This window comes from Aquarana catesbeiana, linkage group LG07 (genome assembly GCF_042186555.1).
Source record: "Aquarana catesbeiana isolate 2022-GZ linkage group LG07, ASM4218655v1, whole genome shotgun sequence".
Lineage (NCBI taxonomy): Eukaryota > Metazoa > Chordata > Amphibia > Anura > Ranidae > Aquarana > Aquarana catesbeiana.
Window position 1 is genome coordinate 197191347 of NC_133330.1, and position 20150 is coordinate 197211496.

At 38.1% G+C, this 20150-nt stretch overlaps 1 long non-coding RNA gene across 1 annotated transcript in view; it reads left to right on the forward strand.

Moving 5' to 3' along the window:
- The window catches only part of LOC141103410 (uncharacterized), a 109510-nt gene extending 91081 nt beyond the window's left edge, over positions 1-18429 (forward strand). The window contains exons 4-5 of the long non-coding RNA XR_012235320.1: positions 12287-12581; positions 16439-18429. This is a non-coding gene — a long non-coding RNA (uncharacterized lncRNA). The remainder of the gene's footprint in view (positions 1-12286; positions 12582-16438) is intronic.
- Positions 18430-20150: the final 1721 nt, after the last annotated feature.

Below are 20150 nucleotides of genomic sequence, written 5' to 3' on the forward strand. Positions count from 1 at the left end.
CTAGCATGCAGAGGCAGCAGTGTCTTAGCCCCATTAACACCTGAGCATTCTGTAATACACCTGACTACTCCTGACTAGGGATGAGCTTTGAGTTCGAGTCAAACTCATGTTCGACTCGAACATTGGCTGTTCACCAGTTCGCCAAACAGCGAACAATTTGGGGTGTTTGCGGCAAATTCGAAAGTGTTTGGGGACCTGGGTCCTGCTCCAGGGGACATGGATCAATACAAAAAAAAGTTTTAAAAACGGGCGTTTTTTCGGGAGCAGTGATTTTAATAATGCTTAAAGTGAAACAATAAAAGTGTAATATTCCTTTAAATTTCTTACCTGGGGGGTGTCTATAGTATGCCTGTAAAGGGGCGCATCTTTCCCGTGTTTAGAACAGTCTGACAGCAAAATTACATTTCAAAGGAAAAAAAGTCATTTAAAACTACTTGCAGCTATTAATGAATTGCCGGTCCGACAATACACATAAAACTTCATTGATAAAAACGGCATGGGATTTCCCCACAGGGGAACCCCGAACCAAAATTTTAAAAAAAATGGCGTGGGGTCCCCTAAATTCCATACCAGGCCCTTCAGGTCTGGTATGGATTTTAAGGGGAACCCCGTGCCACAATTTAAAAAAAATGGCGTGGGGGTCCCCCCAAAACTCCATACCAGATCCGAGCATGCAACCTGGCAGGCCGCAGGAAAAGAGGGGGTATGAGAGAGCGCCCCCCCTCCTGAACCGTACCAGGCCACATGCCCTCAACATTGGGAAGGTGCTTTGGGGTCCCCCCCAAAGCACCTTGACCCCATGTTGATGGGGACAAGGGCCTCATCCCCACAACCCTTGCCCGGTGGTTGTGGGGGTCTGCGGGTGGGGGGCTTATCGGAATCTGGAAGTCCCCTTTAACAAGGGGACCCCCAGATCCCGGCCCCCCTGTGTGAAATGGTAAGGGGGTACAAAAGGACCCCTACCATTTCACAAAAAAGGTGTCAAAAATGTTAAAAATGACAAGAGACAGTTTTTGACAATTCCTTTATTTAAAGTCTTCTTCTTTCTATCTTCTTTCTTCTATCTTCCTTCGGTTTCTTCCTCCATCTTCTTCTTCCTTTGGTTCTTCCTCCGATCCTCTGCTTCTTGCTCCGGTGTTCTCGTCCGGCATCTTCCTCCGCGGCGTCTTCTTCTCTTCTTCGTTCTCGGGCCGCTCCGCATTCATGATGGGAGGCTCCCGCTGTGTGACGCTTCTCGTCTTCGACACTTCTTAAATAACGGACGCACGGGGACTTGACGGGGACTTCCCTATGGGTTTCCCCGTGACGTCAGAGGGGGCGGGGGTCACCGGTTACGTAACCGGGTGACCCGGTTATATTTAAAGGAATATTACAATTTTATTGTTTCACTTTAAGCATTATTAAAATCACTGCTCCCGAAAAAACGGCCACTTTTTTGCATTGATCCATGCCACCTGGGGCAGGACCCAGGTCCCCAAACACTTTTTATGACAATAACTTGCATATAAGCCTTTAAAATTAGCACTTTTGATTATTCATGTTCGAGTCCCATAGACTTTAACGGTGTTTGCGTGTTCGAACAAATTTTTTGCCTGTTCGCATGTTCTGGTGCGAACCGAACAGGGGGGTGTTCGGCTCATCCCTACTCCTGACTATGCTCAGCATGCAGAATCCCATTGTTTGTATTCTAGTCTGTTCACATTTCTGTGCTCTTCTCTTTAATGCTCAATGACCTACCCTCAAAGAAGTGCTTTAGCTTATTTTTAGTGTAATCAGGTGTTTGGGGCCCCATAGACTTCAATAGAAGTGTTTGTATATGTGTGATGTTCATTTCTGCGCCTGAAGAACTGCTTTCCTCCTCTTGCCCAGCCCAGGAAACACATGAATGAAGCTTGATACACATTCAAAAATGTGTGCACAAAGCTTGTAAAAAAAAAAAAAAAGTTTCAAAATCACCAGGAATATGCTCTGCTCAGATGTGAATGCAGGCTTAGATCTAATTAGACCTGTTATTTTGCAGGAGAAATTCCAGACAAAGGGTACATTTTTCAGAATACTGTTTAGGCATACCTCCCAACTTTTTGAGATGGGAATGAGGGACCTATTAGTAAAAGTATGTAGGCCTTGGACAAACCCCCTGCCACACCCCTCTTAAAGGAGAATTGTACAAAAAAATGGATTGGTTACATTTACAAGTGCTTTTTTACCACTACTATTCCTTTATATTGGCTTTTGGAATTTACAAATGTAGCAATTTAGAAGGATGAAAGTTTTAGCACTGGGAAACACTTTTTGAACAATAAAAAGTACATTTTATATACATCTTTATAGATCAGACCAAAATGAGGGACAAATGAGGAGGAAAGAGGGAGAGAGGGACATTGTTCCAAATCAGGGACAGTCCCTCGAAATCAGGGACAGTTGGGAGCTAGGGTTTAGGCACAATTAACATTTCTAGATATTCCCTAAAACATAGCAAATCTTCACTGAATGAGTTCATGTCTACTGGCAGGGGAGCCAGGCCAGAGAACAGACCCTTAAGAATAGAGAGCCTGCATGGCTGTACATTTTGTTACTGTGTTCAGGGCTTATTGCTTACATACAGTATGAGTTGTGGAGGGTCAGGGTTGCCTGGGATACCTAAGCCTTGTTGCTATGTGTATTTTCAATTTACACATAATTCCTCTTGGCAGGTTGTATTTAAAACAAGCTCTATCTGAATGTGATTATGAGAAAAAGCCAAGAAATTTACTCTGTTACCCCGACCACAAATTAAAGTGTTTTTAAACCTAAAAATAAAAAAAATATTGTACTGTGTCTTTAAAGCAAGATAATATGATCTGTACCAATGCGATGTTATTTACTCCATCTTGTGTTGAATAATACCTGGTTGGTCCTGCCTATGCCTCTCTTCCTGTCAGTAAACTGACCGTGCTAATCATGTCTGCCTATCCATGACAGTATGGGCAGTTTACGTCTTTTGTCATGCTGCTGACAATATAGGCACGCTGTGCAAGAGCTCAGCATGTCTGTAAGTTCCGTGGTCTATAGAAAACCGCACCCCCCGCCCATCCATCCTACCCTTCTTGCCTCCAGCTGCTCCTTTGCCCCCCATCCACCCTGCCTCCAGCCCTTCCTCCCTGCTAATCAATCCTGCCTCCTGTCGCTCCTCCCTGCCCTTCCCTTCTGCCTCCAGCCTCTCCATCCCTCCACTGGTAATAGAAAGGCGGCAATGTTATTTGTGATAATGACCCCACTCTGACACACCCGCTAGAAGGTCGGGAAGGTATAGAGATCACATGACCTGCACTTTAGAAGCGGAAATTCAAAACAGGCAAGTTAGTTAAAAAATTATTTGTGGTAGCCTTACATATAGAAAAAAGTTTTTGTACCTTATTTACCTTTACAACCATTTTAAGTCCTTGTTCAACCTGTGTGTGCCCACATGATAGCAGCTATGTTAGGAGGCACAAGATTAGTAATAAAAAGGGGATCACAATTACATAAAGCTTAATTTTGTATCACAGCCAGACTTTATTGCTGAAATGACACTTTAGCTACCATGCAATTGAACACTCTTTATTTGCTTATTTTTCCTAGAAATCCCATTATACCAGTCTGGGTGGGAAGGCACTTCAGAAAGTCATTGCTATATTAAGTGGGGCTACCCCTTTATACTTTTTATCAGTTTGGTTGCCCATCTATTTTTTCCCTATTTCAATAAAAGTGTTTGACCCGACCTTATCTGTCTCTCCATATTAATCAGCTGCTTTGCCAGGATTTCTTCACCATCTTTCTGCCCGCTCTGACAGGAACAGAATTTTGCCTAGAACCATTTATCTTTCAGTTTACTCATTTTATCTTGGAGGTTCAATGTGGAAATGTTCTCACTAATTAATTGTACAAAAATCAGACTTATGCCTGTCCGTGACTATATTAATTTTGCTCTCTACCACTTTATTATTATCAACCAAAACCGGCATCTATATGATTGCCAAACAACACAATCAAATATTTGGCACTCATGGCTAATCTCTAAGTCTTTTAAAGTGTATGTCAAGCCCAAAACATTTTTTCTAGTTTTGGACAGAATGGGGAAGGATTATAACCCCTGTCTTGTATTACCTACTACCCATAGCTCCATTAAGATTTTCCCTCACTTTCTTTCCTGCTGCCATTTGTTTCAGCAGACAGGAACTTAGGAAAAATATACAATCATGAGAAATATCAAGGTTTTCTAGGCTTTACCTACTCTACTAAAGAAAAGGAGCTTCATTTTTGTCTGTGTTGCACTTGGGAGAGTTACGTTCATAGTTAAATAGTTAGTCAGGTTGAAAAAATCAAAAACAGCCCATCTAGTTCAACTAACACAAAAAACCATAGAGGAAGACCTACATATACAGAAATCTATACCCACACTTGATCTGGAGGAAGGCAACGTCTTTTAAAGCAGGGTCCAATTTATTCCAACAGGGAAAAAAAAAACCTTTCCTAATTCCCTAGGGCAATCGGATATTTCCTGGGTCAGTAATCTCTGATGTTATATATGCTTATTCTATATGCTAATAGCTAGTTACAGTACAGTATGTTCTGTGCATTTAGGAATACATCCAGCTTATTTTTTCCAAGTTAAACCTGTTTTCTTCCAGTTGCCAGGAGTGCTCTCTTACCCTTGGTAAAGTAGAATAATTTTGCATCAAGTTTACTATATGGACCATTTATGTATTTATACATCCCCCTCACACACTTTTTCTCAAGGGAAAATACATTCAGTTCTGCTAATATTTCCTCATAGCTGAGGTCCTCCTGGCCTATTATCAGTTTGATGACTGGTGTTCTTTGTCAGTGTTGGGACCCTTGCCACTCCTACTATGAACCCCAGTACTGACTGTTGTTTTTTTAACATCCTCTGCCTGCAGATCAGTCTGCTTATTATCACTTTTGAGTCCATTTAACAGTCTACCATTTCACCCAACATTGATGAAGAGGATTGTGTGGCCCCCAAAACCTGTTTTGACCTATTACACTTGGATTTGTTTTTTAACTCTGGTGAATGTCTTCTCCTGGGGGGTCCCAAACAGGCTCAAGTAATGACTTTGTGGTAGATTTACTAAAACTGGAGTGTGCAAAATCTGGTGCAGCTGTGCATGGTAGCCAATTAGATTCTAACGTCAGCTTGTTAAATTAAGCTTTGATCAAAAAAACCTGGAGGCTGATTGGTTTCTCTGCAGAGCTGCACCAGATTTTTCACTCTCTAATTGTAGTAGATCAACCCCACTATCCGCATTTACTGTGGATAGTGTGGGTTAAACTGTGCGGATAAACTGTGAAAATCCATGCCCAAAAACCCTCTATCACTACCTGAAGGGTGACCATGGCTATCTACTTGGAAATACCTCTACACTATACATCCCCTCTGGTTTTTTTTTGTATCTAAGGCTACTTTCATACATGCATTTTGGTGTGGAGCATTAAAAAAAATTCCCATGCTGCACCTTCCTTAGGATTAAATGCTAATGCATGGTAAATGTGTTTAAAATACACTGCACTGCAACCACTTGGCAGGACAAATGCAGAGGTGTGAAAGTAGCCTTACAGACTTCCAATCGACAACAGCTGCAGTGTATAGTTCCCTTTATACACTTTCCACAGCTTGCATCCGTACCCACAGCTGCCAAGTATTTTACTGTTGCTAGGTTCTGCTCATACTTCCTGAGCACTGTGAGCTCAGTAGCAGACCATCCATTGGCTGGCTGGCTAACATGCTTGTGGCACTGAGATGAAACACACCAACCCTGTCTTTCAAACTAAAGCCACTCAAATAACGGTGGCTTTAGTTAGGAAATAATCTGGAAACTGAAATGGATTTGCATTCCAACCTCAGCATTTCATGGTGGTATGTACAAGTAGGATTCCATCCATCATCCTTGGAGGGGATCCCACTGAGTTTTCAGCACATGGCTATAGAGCAGCGGGTGTTGCAATCCTTTGTACCAAGGGGGTTAAAAGAGGTAAGCTCAAGTCTGCACCCACCGGTTAGAATTGTTGCTTTTCTGAAATGGGACATTTCTGTGCTAATTGTATGAATTAGTATAATGCAATTTTATAGCAGTGGACCTCAGTGCTGTACAAGGAACACTGAGGCGTCATCTTGTATGTTTTCACCTTACATAAACTATTCATCAGGCTAAAGGCCAAGATCTGGCTGAAAAGGTCCCTTTTTCTCTTTACATGAACAAAAACAGCTAGAAATTGCAACGTAAACCACAATCTTTGGCTGCCAAAATCAGTTCAGCTAATTCAGGTTGCTTAAATGTATATTCAGTATTTATTGCCTGAAGTTTTTATGTGGATGGTAATTATGTTTTTTATATACGTGCTTATTTAAAACTGATATTCACTCCAGGGTAAAGGAAGGGCTACATGTGGTAGCAATTGTTGTCTCTGGTCACCCAGAATGTGGTTTGCTGTAAGGTACTTACATCTTAAGTTATGTTCATATTCCATTTTGTTTTTCAAACTAAGTTCAAGGGTAGAGAAAGAAACTTTAGAAAACCACAGAAGAAAGTGGAAAACTGATAGATGTATTGTTCTCCAAATTTAATTTTAGCAACATTCTGGACTACAGTGTAAATCATGTTAACAAATAAACTCTTTTATAAATTGATATTAGATAGATAGATATACCTCTGTTTTAATAAAACTAGATAATCAAAAGACCTATTTTCTAAGATACAGCCAATGTGCACATAAATAAAATCAGTTATATAAGTTATATAAAGTATTTTTTAATTTCAGTCCTTGATGACCACTAAGGCCCATGGCACACAAGCAATCCTGTCCTTGGTGACAACCTACCAGCGAAAGAATCACCATAAAGAGCAGAGAATACTCATCTGTTTACATGTGTAGCTCCCTCACTGGCCAGAGAAGTGAACCATCACTAGTAAATGATTTTCTGCAGCATTTCCATTTTCCAAGAGGCACAACTCCTTGTTCAACCTGCTAGCAAGGGAGGGATGTGTGGAATTAGGTGAGTATTTACTTTGCATATTTTAGTGATCCTGACACTAGCATGTTTCACTAGTGGTAGGATTGCTAGTGTGGAACAGGTGCATCCAAGATACTACCTCCTATGCAATGCCTGGTGAGCCTCAAGAACACAGCACTCAGCCTGTGAAGTCTCTGTAAACCTCCAAGTAATCCATGGAAAAAAGGGAGAAAGGCTGGTGCCATGGAAGGGGGCTAAAACATTGTTTTATTATAGCATGTGAACAACAGTCAAAAAAACAATGCGTTTCGGCCATCAGGCTTGATGGCCGAAACACGTTGGATTGTTGACTGTTGTTCACATGCTATAATAAAACAATGTTTTAGCTGACTTCCATGACACCAGCCTTTCTCCCTTTTTTGCAAGGATTGCTAGTGTGCCTTGGCCTTTAGAGTGCATGTTCACATAATTGCAGGTGATATGATTACCCACCTGTCCATTGATTCCCTTGTAACTGAGTGCCTGTCAAGTTCTTTCTGACATGTTAGTTGTAGGCTGTATGAGTTGATGCTATTAAAATTAAGCATATAAAAAAATATGCAGATGATATTCACATATACTCAGCCATCTTTGTTTAGATTTTAAGCGTGAAATATGCAAACCTGCAGTGAGAATGCCATTGTGGCACTTACTTACCCCACAGCTATAATATGGTTTGGGTGCTCTTTTTAGTGGCTGTAAAAAAAAAACATTTATTATAGGGTCACTGAGGTTGATGTTCTAAAGGAGTTGAGAATGTTCACTTTGAAAAGTAAATGTTTACTTAGCAAATTAAATTACAATATGTTCAATGTGAATGCCCAGTCTAGGAATTTTGTTTGCACATGATTAGATGATTGACATGAACACAGCTTCACCATATTTGCTAAACTAAGTAATAGTTGTCTATACCTGTCCACCTCACCTGTTCTCAGTCAACCAACTTCAGGACATGTAACGTGTGTGTCATGTGACATGGTCATTTGTTTTGCTGACAATTCAGTAACACAATACAGGAGGCATATCTAGCACTGTTTGGTGGTTCACATGCACTTTTGTAGCAGTGAAGGATTCACTGCAAACGTGTTAAAAAAAATCATTAATTGATGGAACTATACTTTTTGTGGAACTACACTTTTTTGCTCTAGAACAAATTGGTACTCAAAAAAAATGCTGAATGACTTTGCAATAGAGGTGTGGAATAGGGTCTTCTGATGATAAAAGTTGGCATCCCTTTAAAATTATTTACCCATGGGGAATATCTTTGCCAAAACCAAATTTCCAACTGGGGTGCCTAAAATTTGACTTGTATTTTAGCGCAGACTTCTGGGAAAATCCGTGAGCCAAACTCAGAAGCAAAGAATTCTATTTATGGGGGTGTTCCATATGACAGTGATGTACAAAACGTCTCCAGGTTGCCATATTTCTTTGAATTTTACAGAACATTACAGTGGCTGCAGATTGAAAAGGAAAGGAAATTTTTAATTAACAGTAGGTTACAATGGGGTTGAATTACTAGATTTGCAGAGTGCAAAATCTGGTGCAGCTGTGCATGGTAGCCAATCAGCTTCCAGGTTTTTTTGTTAACGCTTAATTGAACAAGCTAAAGTTAGAAGCTGATTGGCTATCATGCACAGCTGCACCAGATTTTGCACTTTCCAGTTTTAGTAAATCAATCCCAATACAATTTGTTTATCAATTGTATAAGCTATATTTTTTTAATTATTTTTTTCCCACAAAAGTAGAGTTACCTTTTAACTTATTCTAGGTATAGGTATAAATATCTGTAATAAATAAATACATTATTTAAACAGTTCTTCTTGACTGGTGGGTAGAATCAGATTAAAATAGTTTTATCCATTGCCTACAACCACAGTTTTAGCAACATATAATAGTGATCTTATAAAATACTCCTAAACAATAGCCCCAAGATGTTTCTAATGAAGTCACAACCCCTATAGTCTCCGCATATTTAAAGAGGATTAACTTATACTGTCATAAGGAAGCAGATTTATTTTAAACAACTATGAGATGTGTGGATTGAAAACAGGTCTGCTGATTATATTATTCAAATTGTCAAAGTTCAGTTTCCAAACATTTCTTTGCTGTTCTTTTTTTTTTTGAATGGACCCCATGCTTACAATCGGATTCACTAGACATATGCAGCTGTTGTACTCATCAAGCTCTTACTCCTAATAACTGTACAACATTAATTGCTACATGATGACATTTATTCTGCAAACAGCTCTTATTTATTGTCATTACTTTCATTATGAATTCTTGAAACTCTCTAATAGTACCACTGAGACTTGGCTGCTCGTCCACTTCTGGTAAATGAAAGGATATAGCATATTAACTTCTTCACTCTATTTTCTAATTTATGACACACACACCAACTATTAAATCCATGTATCTCTTGAGTTTCCTCATTCAGAAGCATTTTGGTATGGTTTATGCTCTTTCATATTGTAAAATAAATTTTTTTACCAGTTCATCGCTCCTTGTTACTTAACATAAAATTAACTTTATTCTTTATGTGTGATAAAGCTATGAAAACTATTACATTTTAGTCTAGATTTCTAAACAAATCACTCCCCACAAATATGGTTAGGGATTTAGAATAGCTCTATATGTTATCTATGTGATCAGAGGATCCTTGCTGAATATTTGCCTTGAGTGTATGAATAGTCAATAAACACTAAGTCCTAAAATATAATTGGTATATAGAGCATCTGCCTACTTTATTTTTTTATCAGAGCTAACATCAAAAGTAAATTAAATGTTTTTAAAATTGTATGTATGCTCAAAATACACCGCTGTCAGTCATTCAATCAGGGAGATGTATGTTTACCTCCTGTTCTGTGAATACAACAGGAAGTGAGAGGAAATCTGTTGCCTACTTTGCAATAATGTTGCCATATATTCCTTTTCTGCTGACAACTGAGAAGTTTGAATTTCCCCCCACTTTCATTCCCTTCTTCTTGGACTATATCTTTTACTAGACACTGACATTATGTCAATCGCGTGACCAATCTTAAAGGAATTGAAATAATTGGATGAAATAATTTGACAAATAGGTGCACAATCAAAAAAAATACAATGTCCCTGTTCTATGAGAGTGAATGACAGAGCAAAGATAAAGGTGTAGTAAGCTCCCTATAAGTGTGACCAATGAACTTCAATTCGCATCAACAATTTGTTAAACTAAACATAGAAAAAATGCCCCCAACTTGTTTTGTCAACATAAAGGGTGGCTTTGTCTGGTGCAAAACCAAGAAAAAAGAAAAGTGCTGTGCTCTGTGCTTTAATCAAAATTATGATCAAAATTATGATGACACAGTGCACAGCACGTTATACTTTTTGATTACATGATCTCTTTGATCCCAGTGGCTATGAAGACCAAAGTAGCTTGAAAGGACTTTTTTTTATTTGTATTCTGTATTTTTGAGCAATATGAAGGACTAGACAAGACAGATAGTAGCAAATAAAAGCATAACATAGTATAGCACATGTGGATTTAAATAGCATATCTATTATAAATCTGTTTATACACATTTCTGACACAAAAAAAAATCTATTGATCTTTGGGTTATGTAGGGAAATATATATTTGAGAAAGCACTGTTCGGAAGCACTGTTCATATTCTTGAGTTGTAACTATACAGTTATAGACAGAAGAGGCTTAGATCCCAATCTGTATCATACTTAAAGTGGTTCTAAAGCCTAAACATGTTTTAACTTAATGCATTCCTTGCATTACAGTAAAAAATGTTTAGGAATCAGCATCCCCCCTCAACCCCCCCTTTTACTTACCTGAGCCCTTATTCGATCCAGCGCTGTGCACGTCTGCAGCTCTTCTCTCACCTCATTTCTGGGTCAAAGCCCCAGTGACGAGGGATTGCTATTTTTTTTATGTTGCCTTTACAAATGCTTTAAATGTATATATATATATATATATATATATATATATATATATATATATATAACACAGAAGAAGCACCTGGCAAAAGCCCTATACCCCATTCTAGAGGATGTAAATTGATCATTCTCAAGTGCCAAGAAGTGGCAGATTCGAAAACGCCCTAGTGGAAGTGGTCATGACTGCCAGGACCACAGCTAAGAAACTACTGAGTGAGATAGTATGTAGATTTGGGGTCCCAGAGGTGATATTGAGAGATCAGGGACCAGCCTTAACAGCAACCCTTATATACCATATATATTCGGTATATATATATATATTTTTTTTTTTTTTTTTTTTATAGAGAATCCTTATTGGTTAACATTTTTCCAAAATGTTATTTTTGAAGCTTGAGATCCCTCCACTTAATTAAAACTACTTTTCCTGCATAGATGCTAATATCAGTATTTAAATAAGAGCAATTTTTTAAATGATATGACTGCAAAGTGAATATTTTTCTAAACTGAATATTTATTCTCTGCACCCTGGCACATTTTCCCTGTATACAATATATAATAAAGTGCATAAACCTTTTGACCATCATAATGTTTCATGGGCCTTTAGCCAGCTCTGGCCTTCTACTGTCCTCAGCTGCCCTGCCAGTAGACATCTGTCTGATAATCTAGTTTGGAATGCAGCTGTTTATATGGAGTCCATATGTGTTTCTTTCACACGGTTCATGGCATTTTAACCGTTGCTCTAAATCTACTGAACTGAAGAGCAGATGTTTCCTGTCTAACATCATAGTGTATTGCATATAGATGCAAAATCTGTCTGAACTCATTGCACAGATAACAATAAAATACATACAGGTGATATTCCAAAACAGTACAGTTTACTTATAAACCACGTGTATACACCAATTACCAAGAAACTTTATAATGTCATAAGGTAAATCCACTTCTGCTAGTTTCATTTAGCAGAAAAAAAACAGCACAAGAAGCATTAATTTCTGCAAATTTAACACATGCACATAACTGTTTTAAAGTGTTACTGTAAATATTAGGAATTCAATAACTAAAAGTATAAAGGCTGACAACCTGAAGACATCTTCATCCATTCCTTCAACTACTGCCTGAGCCCCTCTGTAGGAATTGTAAAGGCTGACAACCTAAAGATGAACATATCTTCATCCGTTTGCTTCAATTACAGCCTGAGCCCCAATATGGGTTGGAAGAAGCCACCTTTTGGATGAGGGGGGGGGCTTTCCAGCTTATTGTATAAGTGACACATCTGTGATCACATTCAGTAAGGCCAATAAAGAGTTTAGAATTAATTATCTTCTATCTCACTTGATAGACATATGAAGGAAGGAAGGATGGATGGCAGGAAGGGAGGACAAAAGCAAGCAAGAAAGAAAAAGAAAACAAAAGGAAGAAAAAAAAGAATTTGCTAACATGGGGCTCAGGTTCAGCCCTCCATTGCACCCCATCCACTCATGGTGCTTTATTTATGACACTCAGGACAAGAGAGTGCATACAGTATGTTGATGGATGTTATAATTTTAGAGGATGATAACATTTTGTTCATTTGAAGAAAAAATATGCCGAACCACATAGTTACAGACAAAAGGTATTCAAGATATAAATGAAAGGTGCGTATTAAATATGTTTTTCATGCAGAAACTCTAATATACATTTGTTCATACTGAGTCAGCTAAGCTATTAGCCCTTTGGTGAGCAATTATCGGGTTCTGGGTTGGGATCCTACTTTATCATGGTATTGGTATGTTGTCCCCGTGTCAGTGTAGATTTCATCCAAATGTTCCAGTTTCCTTTGACAACCCTAAAACATACTAGTAGGTAAATCAGCTTCTGCTCCTATAGCGCATGTTTGTGGGACTATGGTAGCAAAATTTTATTACAAACTCAGACAACAAAGATGGTTTTAAATAGCTCTCTGTAAAGCATCTCATAATCTGTTGACCCTATATATTGGGTAAGATAAATAAAATGTTTTCATCTCTGTATAATGCGTGTTTATCTTCTGGTAAAAAGCGGATTTGTCCTTACACCAAAAGCATCAGCAAATTTAGGTCAGAGAAGAGAATTCCTGCAGAAACATCGCTTTTCTGCTCCAATTCCTCTGCTCGGCCACTGGATGCGTAGCTAACACTGTCACTTAAATTATGTCCTTTCCATCAGCGCTGGTACATAGGCCACTGGAGACAGGCCGCAGAGACAGCAAAAGTCCCCTCGGGTATGTAAGAGAGGGAGGGAAGCGCTTACTTGCCTCCTCATCCTGACAGTGTGCATTAGGATTCCTGTATCTGTAAAGAGAACTCTTGTGTACGTTTTCACCCCATCGCTTACGGCAAACAAATTGCTTGGTTTATTTATATCCAGAGCACCCCTCAGCCCGGTCCTCTTTGTGCCTCTAGCAGATGAAGGAAAAGTATTTAGCTACATAATTATTTTGTATATTTCCCTATATGTGCAATTGTATGCATGACTTGCTGAAGATTTTCTTAATTCTAATTAATAAGTCATATAATCAAGAAAAGGATTAAAAAAAGAGTAATGAGCAAAGTGCAGAATTGCATTATTAAAACAAAAAAGACAAAGTCTGTGTGTACACATTTATTTCATTAGTAATTCCACATCTAAATAACATGTAGACGCAATAGAACCCTAAGTAAAATATGACCCAAAGCTGCCAAACAACATATTTGACATGACCAGAGTTTTTTCCTTTGTTAATCTAGGGCAATGTTTCTCAACTCCAGTCCTTAAGTACCCCCAACAGGTCATATTTTTAGATGAAACGGCTGTGGTAATTACTAAGGCAGTGAAACTGATCAAATCACCTGTGCAAAATAATGGAGAGCCTGAAAACATGACCTGTTGGGGGTACTTAAGGGCTGGAGTTGAGAAACATTGATCTAGGGCAGGGATATGCAATTAGCAATTAGCGGACCTCCAGCTGTTGCAGAACTACATGTCCCATGAGGCATAGCAAGACTCTGACAGCCACAAGCATGACACCAAGAGGCAGAGGCATGATGGACTTGTAGTTTTGCAACAGCTGGAGGTCCGCTAATTGCATATCCCTGATCTAGGGTGTGGGTGCTCAACCTGTAGCCCTCCGGTGGAACTTCAAGTCCCATGAGGCATTGCAAGGCTGACAGTTGTGGCAGTTGTAAGCATGACTGCCATAGGCAGAGGCATGATGGGACTTGGAGTTCTGCATGAGCTGGAGGGCCACAGGTTGAGCACCCATGGTCTAGGAGAAATATATTTAATAATTACTTATATTCATTCAACTATTTACGTCCATCTCCTCTCTATATAGATTTTTGATTGGTGTTGTCTAATAGTACCGTATCGCTGTATAAAAAACAGAGATTTAGTTTAGGGGAAACATTCTTAAAAATTATTTATATTCATTGTACAGTGTAATGTACAGAGTTATCAGTCATTGCCAATTGCTGTAACAAGCTTGCTTTTCTGAAACTGTTTACAACCATCTTCTTTTCTATACAGATTTTTGATTGATGGTGTCTACTAGTACAGTATCTCTGTATAAAAAACAGAGAGATACATTTTCTTAGGATTTTTTTGAAGTAAGATTAATGTAACTTAGGAAAGATTAATGTAACTTAGGAAAGGCCTAAGCATTCATTTGTACCTTGATCTGCATGAGCCCTTAAAACAGATTTGCTTTCTTATTTGCGTACTAAATGAGACCATGGGATAACAATTAAACAGTCTCAGTCTTTAAAGTGTATAAAACACTAAACACAAGAAAAAAATGTAATATATTTCAGTTTACCAGTCCTAAGATGTGGTGGCTGCATTTGGCTTCTTTTTTTCAGGCTTTTATTTTCATTTACATTCACCGAGTAGATACACTTCTTGTCCTAGGATGACAATTATCACTCACTGTACTGTGTCTATAAAGGAGTAGCGTTTTCACCCTAGCACAGTACTTCAGAACACCTTCCCATCTCTTCTCCTCTATAACATAGAGGGGAGGATTCTACATTCCATAAAGTAAGGTGGGAACAGCTGTAAATGATATGAATGCAGTACAAGCAGAGAGCATAGGGAGTTACTAGCTCACAAGAAATATTTCACAATGAATGGGTATTATAAGCACTTATTGAATGGATATAACAAAACTCTATCAGTGTTATATCTAACAGACCAAAAGGGAGCAAAAAAAAAAACCTTTATTTGCTAGGGTTTACATACACTTTAATGGCTTCAGAAGACATGGAAGGGTAGGACTGCACAGTTATATGACCCTAAGATTGATAGTGTGTATCACAGCACTGAGTGTAAACAAGGATTTTAAACTGTTGATCTCTTAGATGGATAATGCAAGTCGTTTAGTTTGTTGATGAATTTCCAGACCTTGCAAATGTAAGCAGTTTTCACGTCTTCATCTGCAAGTCAGCAATTGATGCAATGTTTTACACCTAGACTTTACATTTTAATTGTAAGTGGCAGCTGTTAGATAAAGTAATAGTTATAATTTCAAGCTAATTTTGCTAAAATATAATTTTCTGTTCATGTAAATGTATGTGTAGGTAGCACTTATGCCTCTTGAGTTTCTATAGACAATATATTTTTCTCTTTCATTTTAGGAATCAGGCCAGTGTTAATCCCTGTCATCATTTAGAGCTAAAAATCATGGTTTTAATCTAGGGATTAATGTTATAAATTCTCATTCTAGAAAATGGTTTTATTTTGTACTCTATGGAGCTTCAATGTAACCTACATTAGGACACCTTTTAAAGTTCTATGTTTGATTAATTTGCCAATACAATTTTATCAGTTTGTCTGTCTTTTTTCTGTGTGTAATAAATTCTGATTACAGATCTATAGAAACACAATAATAATGTGGTGGTTCCAGGTCTTTATTGCTGGTACAGAGCGTAAGCTACTCTTGCCTCACCCACTTCACTCAAGGTAGTTTTGCTACAGACTAAAGATAATCAGTTATTCTGCATTAAAGTGTATCTAAACCAAAAAGTGAACATTTTATATAATGCAGTATACCAGTCCTTAGATGAGGTAGATGCATTTGGTTTTCTTTTTCAGTTATCTTTCCCTTTAATTTCACCTAGTAATCTTGGACTTCAAGCATGTATGGCCTTGTTCATCTACAATACATTTAGAGGGTAGGAGGGTATTAGTAATATACAGAAGATAAGCTGACAGGAAGTATTCTGTAAAATGAGACCACATACAGTATAAGGACTGGTAAGCTGCAATTTATTACATTTGTTCCTAAGAGTTAGGGCACATACATATTCATCCTTCAAAACATCTATACACATTTTCATGAACCATTTTGGTTCAATCTTCAAAATATATATTTTCAAAATATTTGATTATTGCTCAATTTTTTTTATCCCATTTTCCAGCAAAATTATAGAATTCTGTCAAATCTCAGTGAGTGTCTTTTAATAAAATAAATCTTTTCCTCTCTTTTTTTCTTTTTCAGCACATTTATCTTGATGGTTTGCCAGCTGTTCGCCGAGAACACTGATTAGTCTTCCATCTGCAATTACCTCAGCTGACTACAGGGTACCAATTAAATAAATATCGAAGCACATCCCGGGAAAGGGTTAATTCTGGAGTCTCAAGCACAAAAGAGCCACAACGAATAATACTTCTGATGAAACTACATGCTTGGATCATAATAAATGCTTACATGAGCCAAGTTTAAAATGGCAGCCTGCTTTTATCAGGACACCATTCAAGCTGATAAACGCCATGCTTATTTTAGGACTGTCTTGATGAACATTCAACGCTGTCGGTGAGTTTGGTATTAGAAGGCAAACCATCGATCGTTGATTGTACATCACGATAAGACCATTGTCTACAGAACTTCATACATGCCATTTTTATTATGCCTTATAATCCACTGGCTCCAACTTCAAACCAACAGGAATCTAAAATGCCTGTGTTTTATTAATAATGTTTTAGATATTGTTTTTCATTACTTGATTTTCTCTACATTTGTTGTGCCTGTTTTAAGTCACATGATGAGTATATTGTGGCTCTGATGAACTTACAGTCTGCCTTTCATCCGATAAAAAGCTCAGTGTAACAGTAATTTATTCCAATATTCTATTTACTCCATCACTTTGGTATCTTGAAAACATTAAAATAAGGATTTATCTAAGTTGTAAATTAAACCTGTAAATACCATCTGTAAAACGTGGAATTGAATTATATTTTAGATTTGTTCGCGTCTTCCTTTTCTTTTCTTTACCTAGTACTTCGGACTTCCCCTAGTCGGCCTAGGCAGCGGGGTATGCATGATCATTTTACATTTACATCAACCTGAAATTCTACCACCTTCACTAAAGCCCACTGCACAAGCGCAGGAGAATATCTTTTCTGTTTATACTTTACTTTACAATTTGATGTTGTAATGTGCATACTTCAAACTTATTTTCTTGTTTTTACTTTCGTGTCCAAATATTCAAATTTCTTAACTTATTTTACTTTAGTGTCTAAATATTATAACCACCTATGTTGAGAATTAATTTTTTTTTTTTTGCAAGTCATCTGATACACCAGTCTACTATCAAGTTGTTTTCAATTCAGAATGGAGTGCTTTTTGAAGAAACTGAATGAAAGGTCACATTTAACATTCATTGCTGTCGGTGGGTTGAGTTAAGTGAATAAACTCGCTGAACGATGAATGCAACTGTGTCCCTACTTTAAACATGGGAAGAAACAGATATTTAGACCTTCGCTGATAATATAAAGGACTGTATCTTATCCATAACAAACAAAAGTTTAATATTGGGACTCATAGCATTACTGTCAGTAATGTCTGGAGTCATCTAACGCGGGTCATTAATTGTGACAAAACAACAAGACTCACCAATTGGTGCATTTATCATTGAAGAGTAAATTCTAAAGTGATATGTTGTAACATTGTTTCATTTTTTTTTCTGCTGCCTTTATTTTAATTCAACATGTGAGAATTTCATTGTTATCATCAGCTAGACAAATAGACCTGCAGGGTCATTTGAATGCTGGAGATGTGCAGTTTACAGGACATACCTGAAATTCGTGGATTCATTAAAGAAACTTGACTTAATTACACACACATGTCAAATAATGTCAAATAAAGAAAAGGAAAAGGAAACAAAGTTTGGTCTCCTATTTTTCAATGTATATGCCAGGTTTGAAAATTAGTGGGTTCAGTAGGACCATAGGTGACCCACAATACATGGATGTGTGATATTTAAATAGCAACACTGCAAACCTTTGCCATGGTTCCAATATGATATTGGTCGTTTTTTTTTGTTTTTTTAACCTCTGCAAATATGGAGGCAAAAGCTCACACATTAGAAATCATTTTAAATGTTTTAGAAAATACATTTTGTGGAATTTTGAAAAAAGTTTTCTACATCTTTTGTTAAGTAAAACCTACCAACAAAATGTCACTGTATAAAGTGGATATAAAAAGTCTACACACCCCTGTCAAAATGTCAGGTTTATGTGATGTAAAAAAAATGAGTTAAAGATAAATCATTTCAGAACTTTTTCCACCTTTAATGTGACCTTTAAACTGTACAACTCAATTGAAAAACAAACTGAAATCTTATTATGGGGGGGGGGTAAAAATAAAAATATGCACACCCTCTTATAACTGGGGATGTAGCTGTGTTCAGAATTAAGCAATCACATTCAAACTCATGTTAAATAGGAGTCAGTACACACCTGTCATCATTTAAAGTGCCTCTGATTAACCCCAAATAAAGTTCAGCTGTTCCAGTAGGTCTTTCCTGACATTTTCTTAGTCACATCCTGCAGCAAAAGCCATGGTTCGCAGAAAGCTTCCAAAGCATCAGAGGAATCTCATTGTTAAAAGATATCAGTCAGGAGAAGGGTACAAAAGAATTTCCAAGGCATTAGATAGATCATAGAACACAGTGAAGACAGTCATCATCAAGTGGAGAAAATATGGCACAACAGTGACATTACCAAGAACTGGACGTCCCTGCAAAATTGATGAAAAGAGGACAAGAAAACTGGTCAGGGAGGCTGCCAAGAGGCCTACAGCAACATTAAAGGAGCTGCAGGAATATCTGACAAGCACTGGCTGTGTGGTACATGTGACAATCTCCCGTACTCTTCTTATGTCTGAGCTATGGGGTAGAGTGGCAAGACGGAAGCCTTTTCTTAGAAAGAAAAACAACCAAGTCCGGCTAAATTTTGCAAAAAAAATCTAAACTCTCCAAAAAGCATGTGGGAAAATGTGTTGTGGTCTGATGAAACCAAGGATGAACTTTTTGGCCATAATTCCAAAAAATATGTTTGGCGCAAAAACAACACTGCCCGTCACCAAAATAACATCATACCCCCCGTGAAGCATGGTGGTGGCAGCATCATGCTTTGTGCCTGCTTTTCTTCAGCTGGAACAGGGGCCTTAGTCAAGGTAGAGGGAATTATGAACACTTCCAAATACGACTCAATATTGGCACAAAACCTTCAGACTTCTTCTAGAAAGCTGAACATGAAGAAGAACTTCATCTTTCAGCATGACAATGACCCAAAGCATACATCCAAATCAACAAAGGAATGGCTTCACCAGAAGAAGATTAAAGTTTTGGAATGGCCCAGCCAGAGCCCAGACCTGAATCCGATTGAAAATCTGTGGGGTGGTCTGAAGAGGGCTGTGCACAGGAGATGCCCTCGCAATCTGACAGATTTGGAGTGTTTTTACAAAGAAGAGTCAAGATGTGCCATGCTAATAGACTCATACCCAAAAAGACTGAGTGATGTAATAAAATCAAAAGGTGCTTCAACAAAGTATTAGTGTAAGGATGTGCACACTTATGCCCTGTACACACGGTCGGACTTTCCGACGGAATATGTGCGATCGGAGCTTGTTGTCGGAAATTCCGACCGTGTGTGGGCTCCATCGGACTTTTTCCATTGGAATTTCTAAAACACAAAGTTTGAGAGCAGGCTATAAAATTTTACGACAACAAAATCCGTTTGCGTAAATTCCGACTGTGTGTGGACAATTCCGATGCACAAAGTGCCACGCATGCTCAGAATAAATTAAGAGATGAAAGCTATTGGCTACTGCCCCGTTTATAGTCCAGACGTACGTGTTTTACGTCACTGTGTTCAGAACGATCGGATTTTCCGACAACTTTGTGCGACCGTGTGTATGCAAAACAAGT